This window comes from Kogia breviceps, chromosome 4 (genome assembly GCF_026419965.1).
Source record: "Kogia breviceps isolate mKogBre1 chromosome 4, mKogBre1 haplotype 1, whole genome shotgun sequence".
Taxonomy (NCBI): Eukaryota; Metazoa; Chordata; class Mammalia; order Artiodactyla; family Physeteridae; genus Kogia; species Kogia breviceps.
Genome location: NC_081313.1, coordinates 82,369,655 through 82,380,730, shown reverse-complemented (window position 1 = coordinate 82,380,730; position 11,076 = coordinate 82,369,655). Strand labels below are relative to the sequence as shown.

Here is an 11,076-nt window from a genome sequence, read left to right as displayed (position 1 = left end):
TAATATTCCATTGTGTATATGTATCACATCTTATTTATTCATTCATCTGTTGATGGTCATTTGGGTTGTTTCCAAGTTTTTGGTCATCATATTGTGAAAACTGCTTCAGTAAACATGGGAGTGCATATATCTTATCACAATTGTGTTTTTATTTCCTTTCAGTATATAGTCAAAATTGCTTGATCCTGTGGTAGATGACTTTTAATTTTTGAGGAATCTCTATATTGTTTATAGTGGTTGAACCAATTTACATTCCTGCCACCAGTGTACAAGGGTTCCCGTTTCACCACATCCTTGCTAGCACCTGTTGTCTCTTGTCATCTTGATGATAGCCATTCTACAGGTGTGAGGTGATATCTCATTGTGGTTTTGATTTGCATTTTCCAGATGATTAGTGATGTTGAGCATCTTTTCATGTTCTTCTTGGCCATATTGATGTCCTCTTTGGAAAAATGTCTATTTAGTTCTTCTGCCCATTTTGAATTGGATTGTGTGTTTGTTATTAAGTTGTATGAGTTCTTTACATTTTGGATATTAACTCCTTATCCAATATATGGTTTGTAAAAATTTTTTCCTATTCTATAGACTTTACATTTTGTTAATTAGTTTTTTTTTTCTGTGCAGAAGCTTTTGAGCTTGATGTAGTGCCATTTGTTGATTTTTGCTTTTGTTTTTTGTGATTTGGGCATCACGTCTAAAAAATAATTGCCAAGACCAAGATTGATAAGCTTCTTCCCTACATTTTCTTCCCTACCTTTCTTCTATGGTATCAGTTCTTATGTTAACATCTTTGATCCATATTCAGTTAGATTTTGTGAGTAGTGTGAGATAGGGGTCCAATTTCATAGTTTGTATATGTTTTTTTAGTTTTTCCAGAAGCATTTGTTGAAAAGACTATCCTTTCTCCCCTATCCTTTCTTTGCTTCTTTGTCAAATATTAGTTGACCATGTATGCCATGATTTAATTCTGGGCTCTCTATTCTGTTTCATTGCTCTATGTGTCTATTTGTGTGCCAGTACCATACTGTTTTTATTACTATAGCTTTGTAGTACAGTTTGAAATCAGGAAGTGTGATGACTCTGTCTTTGTTATTCTTTCTCAGGATTGCTTTGGCTATTCAGGGTCTTTTTTAGTTGCACACAAAGTTTAGAATTATTTCTTCTATTTCTGTGAACAATACCTTTGGTATTTTGATGGGGATTGCATTTAATCTGTAGATGGTTTTGGGTAGTATGTCCATTTTAACAATATTAATTCTTCCGATCCATGGACATGAGATGGAAAAATATGGAATGCCTCACAAATTTGCAAGTCATCTTTGCACAGGGGCCATGTTGTTCTCTGTGTATTGTCTCAATTTTAGTATATGTGGTGCCGAAACGAGCTCTGGGGATCTTTAACAGGGGGACACTTCTGATGGCATGCCCAGCAACAGAGGCCCTAAAACTCAGGGCTGTCATTAGTCCATAAATAACCTTTACCTGAATTAGACAAAAACCTATGGACAAGGCCCAATGCCAAGGTGTGTAGTTCTACATATGGACTATAAGCTGGATCTTATCTTTACATACCCATTTTGCCAGGTAGTTTTGAAGAGTGCATGACCAACAAAACAATGTATAATCTTTGCTAATTCTTCTATTTTTATTTAATTCCAGGCCACATAGAAGAGATTGGCAATATAATTTCACAGATTAATATACAGTCACTTTCTTTTTGGCTTTTCCCCTTGTTTAAAACTCATGCCTGGTTTGCAAAACAACAAATAATTCATAGGAAAGTTATATCCTTTGTTGTAATCTTGACATCTTCAAAAGCAATACATTGTAAATAAGCTGTTATGAGATAGGACAAGTAGAAGCTTTAAGACAGAAGTATTTAGGCTCTTGTACATTTCTTACATACAAATTTCATAATAATTATGTTGAATTGAAATTGTATGTATATTTTTCTGCTTATTCCCAAAACACTCTCCTTAAAGGTAAGGAGAATGCATTTCACATTTGAGTTCCAATCAAAAAGCACAGTGCCTGGCACATAGTTGGCGTTGAATGAATGCATGATATTCCTTATTTTTCACTCTCTTACTTCCTTAAGGAATACTAAAGGAAAGGATCTGAGATAAAAATTTTGAAATCACAACATGTAGATTCTTTGTAATGAGACAAACATGTAAGAATTTCCTGTACTCCTTCATTTCTTTTCAAGACTACTATAGTTGTGTAGCATAAATTATATTTATAAAACTTTACCTTACATTACTATTTATTATAACTAATGGTTAAAACTTTAATACCAAGGCTCTTTTACTTTACTTTATAAAGTTTTTCTCTTATTCCTGGACTTTGAGTGAGAAAATTGTGTCAAGTCTCTGTGTCAGTCATTACTAATTATATGATATTGAGTACCTAATGACTCTAAGCTCAGAGTTATATTTCTTTATATTAGAAATATATGAGAATATATTTTCATTTGCAATTGTGTTACATTTGTTCAACTTCTACACAAATGCAACATATAATTATTGTTATTGTTGTACTAGTACCCATTGAATACCCACTGGTAACATTGCTGTGTGATAAAAATATAATAACTTGGCAAATTGTAGCTTGGTTTTGAAATAAAAAAATGGATTTGAAATTGCCTAGAATAGGAATAAACTGGAAGAAACAACACACTGTATTCAAAGTATAATTGTATTCAGCCCATGATTTAACATACCTTGCAGCCAATGTTGAGTTAATTTTTATGTAATGCATGTGGTACTCATTTGTTTACTTTTTGATCTCTCCTTAAAAGTATTCTGTGTGAAGGACATTATAGAATTTGTAAACTACATTATAGAAAAGGACACTTTTAAGACATTTAAACTTGATCTTATACTATCCCAGAAGTACCATGATCTCAAGGCTACAAATTTGTAATAATCCAATAAAATAAAACTCTCTTCTCTGCTATCTAGGTTTAGTGCCTGCACTACGAAGACAATTTTTGTAGCCTTACCATTGGAAGTTGCCATGTTTAAATCCTTTCCATTTGCTGGAAAACTTCATTGTTGCTGACAAGGAATCAAGTAGAAAATTGGAGGCTTGGATATGAAACTCTCTCTGGTGATTGTTTAGCATAAGTGAACATTTTTGTTTGGGGATGGAAATAAACTCCCTGCATCTATTTTTAAGAAATACTTATAGTGTAAATATGTCATTCATGATTTTTCAAACATAAGCTTTGAAAAATGAGCTTGGGAATGGTCTATATTTAAATCTAAAAAGAACTCATGACAAAATGATACTAACTATAGTGCTTTCAATGTTTTGTGTCATTTAGAGAGAAAAATATAAAGCTGTCCTGACTTTCTGTGGTAATTAGTGCCTCTTTTATGGTAGCATAAAATGCTCTAATGGTAATGTTGTAAGAAGTCATTTGGTTTTATCAACTGCTGAAATTACTTTTGATGTTGTTACTAAAAATAGCGGGATATGTAGGTGTGTAAGGACTCAGGGTGCAGCAGCTTGGCACATGCCTGTCTAAAACTCGCACTCTTCTGAGGTTCAGATGAAAGGCCTGATTTTGTAGTTTTGTCCCTCACACTGAGGGAAGGTCATTGACTGATATTCCTTCAGCTCCTTTTATGGAGGTGACAAAAGGAGAGTGTCTGACAAAAGGAGGTCAGGGTGGAAGAATGAGGGAGAAAGCAAGAATTAGGGAGAGACTTGAATTTTTAAACCAGTTTTTTCTATTTACCATTATTTTTTTACCCTCCTAACAAAGATTAATCTGGCAAGTTCCCTAAATTGGATGGCTGAATTTATCCTTTTAAGCTTTTTAAAAGCAAGAGAATTTTTCAATGATACTTCTGTATAATTGTGAATAAGACTAATGCCAGAGAAGAGAAAACAAAACAAAACAAAAACAAAGCAAGATAAAAGACAGGAAGAGAGAAAGAAAAATGAGAGTGAAAAGTCTTCAAACTTCCGTACTTTTAAAGATGGTGAGAGGCTGTGCTCTTTTTCAATTCAATGACTCTCTTAACTTTTTTTTTCTTGCTATCACTGCTCATTCTTGTCTCGTTGCTCGTTCCTGTCTTCTCATTTCCCTTTCCAAATTTTCATCTTTACAAAGTTCTCATGTTACAGTTAAAATTATTATTGTAATACTGACTGCTAGGACCTTTCCATTTATTCCAATTTCCACTGGATGGTTAGGGCTAATGAACCTGTGAACACCAAACCTTTCTAATTCTGGGTGTGGTGACAGGTGGAGAAAGTAGTCCTGATTTTGGAATAAAAGTGTGAGATTGCTTGTAATTAGTAGTCATGAGAGTAGGTTCATAGGACTATGAATGGATTTAAATGGATAACGTAGTTTATCCATTTAGTGAACACAGTTCTAATTGTTCAGCTGACTATTTTCACTTTCTGGGCAGACAGGATGACCACATTCACAAGCCTAATTCAGAGTCCATTTGGGACTGCGGGACTGCAAGAGGAACTGATGTGTCACTTCTCGTCTGCGGCAGTTATGAGTTAGTGTGTTTCTTCCTCTGTTACATCTCTCTCTTGCCCTGCCTTGGCAATCCTAGAAACCATGGAAGGCAGCCATCAGGAAATGGAGGCATATTTCAGCTGCATTGAATTTTTCCTAAATGAGAAATAAATTTTTATAGTAGTAAGTCCCTGATATTCCAGGATTTGTTTGTTACTACAGCAGAACTTACCTGATCATGACAGCTACATTTAGTATAGTATCCTGGCACATACTGTCCATTAAATGATATTTATCATTATTATGATAGTATTCTGTGGGCCTATTGGGAGATGTTATACAATTATTCTTCCTTCATTGATAATGATTTTTATTAAAATGAAATTAAGATATATTATGCAAATATGATGGAATATATATTAGATACTTATTACAATTTTTGACTCCCTGTGGGGTATGGTTTAGGATGAGAGCAACAGAATCATTTTCACTTAGGTGTCTTTTTATCTGTGCAATATCTTATATAAGTAGTAATTAATTTTCAGAGCTATGACCTAAATAACTAAGAAAATAGAGTTTTAGAAGATAAGGGAAAAAAGTGGAAAAAAGTAAGATATACAAGAAAGAGAAGAAAGAAAAAAAATTGTCTGTGGAGTTATTTTATAATATCACCTCCCTTAATAGACTACAACAGTACCTGTGTATGTTTCTAAGACTAATAAACAGGGGAGCCCAAATCACTGAGTAAAGTAAATGGCTAAAATAATAAAGAAGCTGAGTAGTGAATAAAGCACTTCTAAGTGTCAAAGTTGTGGCCATCAATCACAGTTTGGCCCACCTATATTGCTGGAAGTTTTGGGACAATATTCAGTAAAAATGACTAGACACAGATAGGTCCTATAATTAGATTATTTGTCACTCTAAAGAATCAAATTTGTCAATTAGTGAGTCTAACTTCAGTTTTTTTAGCTGAACCTCCAAAGTACACATTACACAGTTATGATCTCAACACCCCAGTTGTACACTTTGTTGAGAACTGCACACATATTTGACATCCTCAAAGTACCCTCCTGTTAGAAAAATGTAGCAGTGTGCTTTAGCAGTGAATGTAAACTCCACTTCCTCTTAAGATGCTCATGATTAGTTTGACATCTGGGAAATTGTTCTTTAATATGAATAGAGGAGTTTTATATCCTATTATATAGGATAGGTATTTAGATATTTTGGAAACCTTTTAAATTATTATACTTTTTCATGTCATCTTGACAGAAAAATGGCTATCTACATGAAGGAAAGTAAAAAGGGATTCATGTATCTGTTAGTTAGATTTCATTGTAGCACACATATTTCTTGCCTGTGGACTAGATAATCTGTGGGTTGGCTGAGATCAGCTAGGATTGGATTGGGGGTTGTTCCATGTATCTCTCATTCTGAAACAGAGGTGAAAGGCATTGCAGTCATTGGGGGTGTGCTCTTTTCATGGTGGATAGCAGGAAGGCAAGAGGAGCCAATGGAAATACCTGATGCCTTTCAAAGTCTCTGCCTGACATTTCACCATTTCATATCTGCCCATATTGCTTTACTCATGTGAGCAACACCAGAGTAGTCAATGGGGGTAGAGATGTATAGTCCTCCTCTAGAGGCAGTTCTTATAGCCTCTGTGATATGTAATTCTATCATCGGGAGAAAATGGAATAGGAGTGATCAGAATCCATTCATTCACATTAGCTAACACCACATATGATGGTGGCCTCTAGACAGATGAAAGACCTAAAGTTGAAAGGTAAAAGTATAAAGTTAATAGAAGAAAATCTAGAAGACTATCTAGGGTAGTAGAACTTCTTAAAAATGTAAAAGTACAAACCAAAAGAAAGAAAATGAATAAATCTGACTATATCAAGAAAAATTTTAATGAAAGGCACCATGTATCAAGTTAATAAACAGATAATAGATTGGGGGCATATATTTCTGACACTTAAAATCAACTAAGAATCAATACCTAGAGTATGAGAAATTCTTCTGTAAAGAGAAATTCTGATACAATTAAGTGTGAAAGATATGAGATGGAATTTTCAAAAAATTAAAACTAAAAAGCTACCAACCATGCATAAGGGGAAGTCATAGAATCATTAGTGATCATAAATATGTAAATTAAAGCAAGAATATCACTTTAGAGCCATTAGCGCACTACATAATACTAAGAACGCAATAATGTAATAGGAACGTTCACACACATCTAATGGAGTGTAGATTGTTGTGGACATTTGGAAAGTAATCTAGTACCAGGGAGTCAGTTTGTAGACACACACCCTGTGATAAATCTGTTCTTTTACCAGGTATAAAATCCAAATCTATCCTCATATAAAGTAAAAAAGGGACATGTAAAAGGTTGTTCTTGGTTGTGGACTAAGAAATATTGTGTTTGTTCTTGGTTGAGGACTAAATTGAGGTAAGTGAGGCAACTCAGGTGCAGATTTTAAGGAGGCACTCACTCTAAAGGTCATGTAAAACATGAGTACAGGATAGCACACTCACCCTGAGAGTAAGTGCCTCCTTAAGTGTTGTGCCCCATCTGCCTCACTTGCCCTACCCTACTATCAGCTCAGCTGGTAAACTGGAGTCAGATTAAGTGTATGTCACATGGAGAGTGGATAGATGACATGAAATAAATGCACAGGAAGGAGAATTACACATCATTTAGAAAGAACGGATGAAAGATAAATATAGTTGTAGGAGTGAGTTTTAAGTTGTTTAATTAAAAAAAACCATTATTGTCTGTTCATCATTTTGAAAGTGAACACATCAAATGGTATTTTATTTACTTAAGCAAATATTAATTAAAATGAAGCCAAAATAAAAATATTTTGATAAATATACTAGGAGGAAAATTAAATAGTACAGCCTATTTTAAAATGTTCATAAAGCAATGTACTTAAAATTGATCAAGCGAAAACATATATATTTTTACAATGTTAAAATCAAAATCATTTTATGTATCAGAAGTTTTTCAGTATGTGGGGAAAAGGTTTATATTGTTCAATGAAACCTTAGCATATACTTTTTTACTCTCCCCATAATAACTGGCATATCTATTTCTCAAGCCAATTTAAATCTAAAATGTAAAACTGACTTTGAAGTGATGGCTCACTACGATCTATTTCACCCAAAAACTTTGCTGAGTTTTTGGTATAGATTCTCTATATCTGCAAATTATGAATGGTTTAAAATATAGAAATAATATAACTACAAAATTAAGGAAAATGTGGATGGTTTGGAGACTTTTTAGCAGAATTATGAGTTAAAATTCATTGTTGTGGTCCACTCTAAATCTGACTTTTTAATAGCTTTATCAACTATCATACCCTAGATAAGGATAGTAACTGAAGAAGGTAGATTTTAGTATGGCTGAGAACTGCCAGATATCCACGAAGGGATACTGGGTATCTGGAAGAGATCCCTGGTGGTCCCAAAACAAAATCTGTTCTTTCATCTGCTCCAGTCCAGCTTTCTGACTCTGTCTCTCCTTTCTTCAGTATTTTCACATTCTTCTGTGCTGTCATTTATAAAATATATCTGTTAATTAAATGTGTCCTATATCTCTGGGGAATTGATAAATTGATTTGAAAGCACTTAAAAAAATAAAGTTCAGGCCCCAAAATGGCGGCCAGCCGCTACCAGAATTTTCTCAAACTCTGTGAGGAATGGCCAGTGGACGAGACCAAACGAGGCTGGGACTTGGGCGCTTATCAGTGGGAGCGGGTAGTACACACCTTTCGGGAGGGAGAGAACACCCAGATTGCAGAGCCTGAGGCCTGTGATCAGATGTACGAGAGCTTAGTACCTCTCCATTCAAACTACTACAAACACAAGTACCCTCGCCCCAGAGACACAAGCTTCAGTGGCCTGTCCCTGGAAGAACACAAACTGGTCCTGTGCACAGATACTTTGGAAGAGTTTAAGGAGATGAATAAAGGCATGTGGAAGAAACTTTAGAAGTTTGGCCCCAGGGATCCTGAGGAGAAGCATAAGGCCTGGGCTAGGGCCCTATTGCGACCGCGTTACCTAAGCGTGAAGTCGTGTACGTTGCCATCATCAATAAAATGCCCTGATTTCTCCATCAAAAAAAAAAAAATTATATACCTATAATAATTTTTTTAACCTTTTTATTTTATATTGGAGTATAGCTGATTAAGAATGTGATAGTTTCAGGTGCACAGCAAAGTGACTCAGCCATACATACACATGTATTCATTCTCATATACCTATATATAATGATACTGAGTGTTGAAATAGTTATTTTTGGAATATGTTTTAAAATGATGGGAGGGAGACGCAAGAGGGAGGAGATATGGGGATATATGTATATGTATAGCTAATTCACTTTGATATAAAGCAGAAACTAACACACCATTGTAAAGCAATTATACTCCAATAAATGTTAAAAAAATGGAACAGTAAAATAAGGTCACAGTCTAAATTTTCTTACATAAGAGGTACTTTTTCTCACCATGAGTTTGTTTTTCAGCCCTATTTAATTTGGAAACTGGCCTGTTTGAATACCTAGAGCGGAAACTTCCTCACCCAGCAATTAAAGAAGGGCATAATGTCAGATTTTAAACTTTGTTTTCCATGTAGGACAGCAAACTGTTACCTCCTTGTATAGGTGCTTTTAATTACAGACTAGATTGGTCAATGGGATAGTGCCACCCAAACGATATACATAAAATGACCAAGATTTAGAGACATCAGGTTTTACCGTGTGCAGAGTAATAGCAAGATGGGTGTCATATTCACCTCCTTTTCCTTGTACACAGATTACATGTTCATTAGGTTACAGATATCATGATAGTAATCTAATTTGGGACAAACGGAATAGATTTCATGCCAGGTTTGTGTTTGGGAAGCCACAGGGTTGGTGCAATGCTGCTTCCTGGGGGGATCTACAGAGAAGACTGACCAAACCTGGGGACAAGGAGATATCTTTCTCACCTTGTAATTCTCCCCTTCAAGATGTGCAAGACTCATAAATGTAAGGAAAAGAACTATCAAGGATAGTTCTTTAGTATCTTTAGTATCAGAGTAAGGCTAGTCTTTCCCCTGTTGCGAATACTATTACTATGATTATAACTACCACTAGTACTATTATTTATTAAATACTTATTTTTAAAAAGGTTTATGTGGATAATGTTATATGTATAAAGATTATGTGTATTATAATATTATTGCTCTTTTAAATAAGAGAAAAAGCTAAGCTTGGAGAGGTGAGGTGATTTACTCAAAGTCATACTTCCAGGGTTAAAAGAGAAGCATTCTGAATTATGAATCCACATTCTTGGTAAATTAAAAAGACAAGACTATTAGCACTTTAAACTTTTTATTTAAAGCTTTTTTATTTCACCAAAAATTATCTAGTTTTTTCATAATATTGTCCCTGATATAAACCAGATACTAGAAACTACCATGCATTACCTCCATGTATATACTATACACATTTTCCATTCAAGTTGTACCACAACTCATGATTTATAGTTTGGTTGGTGATGCTTTTAATACATGAAATGTTTTCTGACTGGAAGCTACAATTTTATAATTTTAAGAGGCATAGGCAATCATATGACTAATCATCATAGATGTCACTCCTATTATTTATGTCACATAAGTATATGCATTTTATTTTATATTCCAACACCAAGAAAAAGTGGATGAATTAACTCTATAAGGAGCTGATACTTTATTTAAAATTGATAGAGAATAATGTGTTGCTTTTCTCTACTAGGTGAAAGTTCAAAATTATAATTTAAATGCATCATTTGTAAATTAAGGTTAATTAACTGCATTCATTAAAGCTATACTTATCTACAATGATTCTGACTTGATTATGAATGTTATGATTGAGTTATAGTTATGCAAATGCCACTGAAACTTATTGTCATGTGTTACTTAAGTCATAACCTCATAGTTATGGTAAGTTACTCAAAATATATTTTCTTGTAAAAATATAATGATGTCATGTCTAGTATCTGTGGATATTTATATATATATTTATATATAGTCTATGACCAAAACCTAGTAATTTCTCTAATAACCACTAAATAACTAATAATAATAATACCCTCCAAGAGAATGATGAGTACTTGAGTTTCATGGTGGTGTTAAGTGTTCTCTGAATGGAGTTATATAAAATAATACAAGACAATGTGTACCATCTATTTAGCCTGTAGTCTGTACCAGGTTCAGTGGCAAGCACCTTACTTGCACCATGTCTTTTTATCTTCTCAAGAGCTCCATGAATCCAAGTAATTTTTAATGTGGAGTTCTATGGGCAAGTTCCTTTCTAGACACTGGGGAAGCACCGCTGAACCAACAGACATCTCTGCCCTAGTAGAGCTCACATTCTAGTTGAGGAGAAAGATAAGAGACAAAACAAGTAAAATATATAAACAAAACAATTATAATATTTGTTTTAAGCAGAAGAAGGAAGTAGAGAATTAGGAATAGGAAGTGTCATGGAGAAGGGACATAATTTTAGGAAGGGTTCAAGGAAATTCTCATGAAGAGGTAACACATGACTGAAGACCTGAAGAAAAGCA

The 11,076-nt window shown here is 34.2% G+C and overlaps 1 non-coding gene and 1 pseudogene across 1 annotated transcript; one reads left to right on the top strand and one right to left on the bottom strand.

The window, feature by feature from the left end:
- Positions 1 to 1,282: 1,282 nt before the first annotated feature.
- LOC131756472 (U6 spliceosomal RNA) lies at positions 1,283 to 1,388 on the bottom strand. Its single transcript, XR_009335651.1, has one exon. It is a non-coding gene; the product is annotated as a U6 spliceosomal RNA (small nuclear RNA).
- Positions 1,389 to 8,143: 6,755 nt separating this feature from the next.
- LOC131756210 (ubiquinol-cytochrome c reductase complex assembly factor 2 pseudogene) lies at positions 8,144 to 8,479 on the top strand (annotated as a pseudogene).
- The last annotated feature ends 2,597 nt before the right edge of the window (positions 8,480 to 11,076 follow it).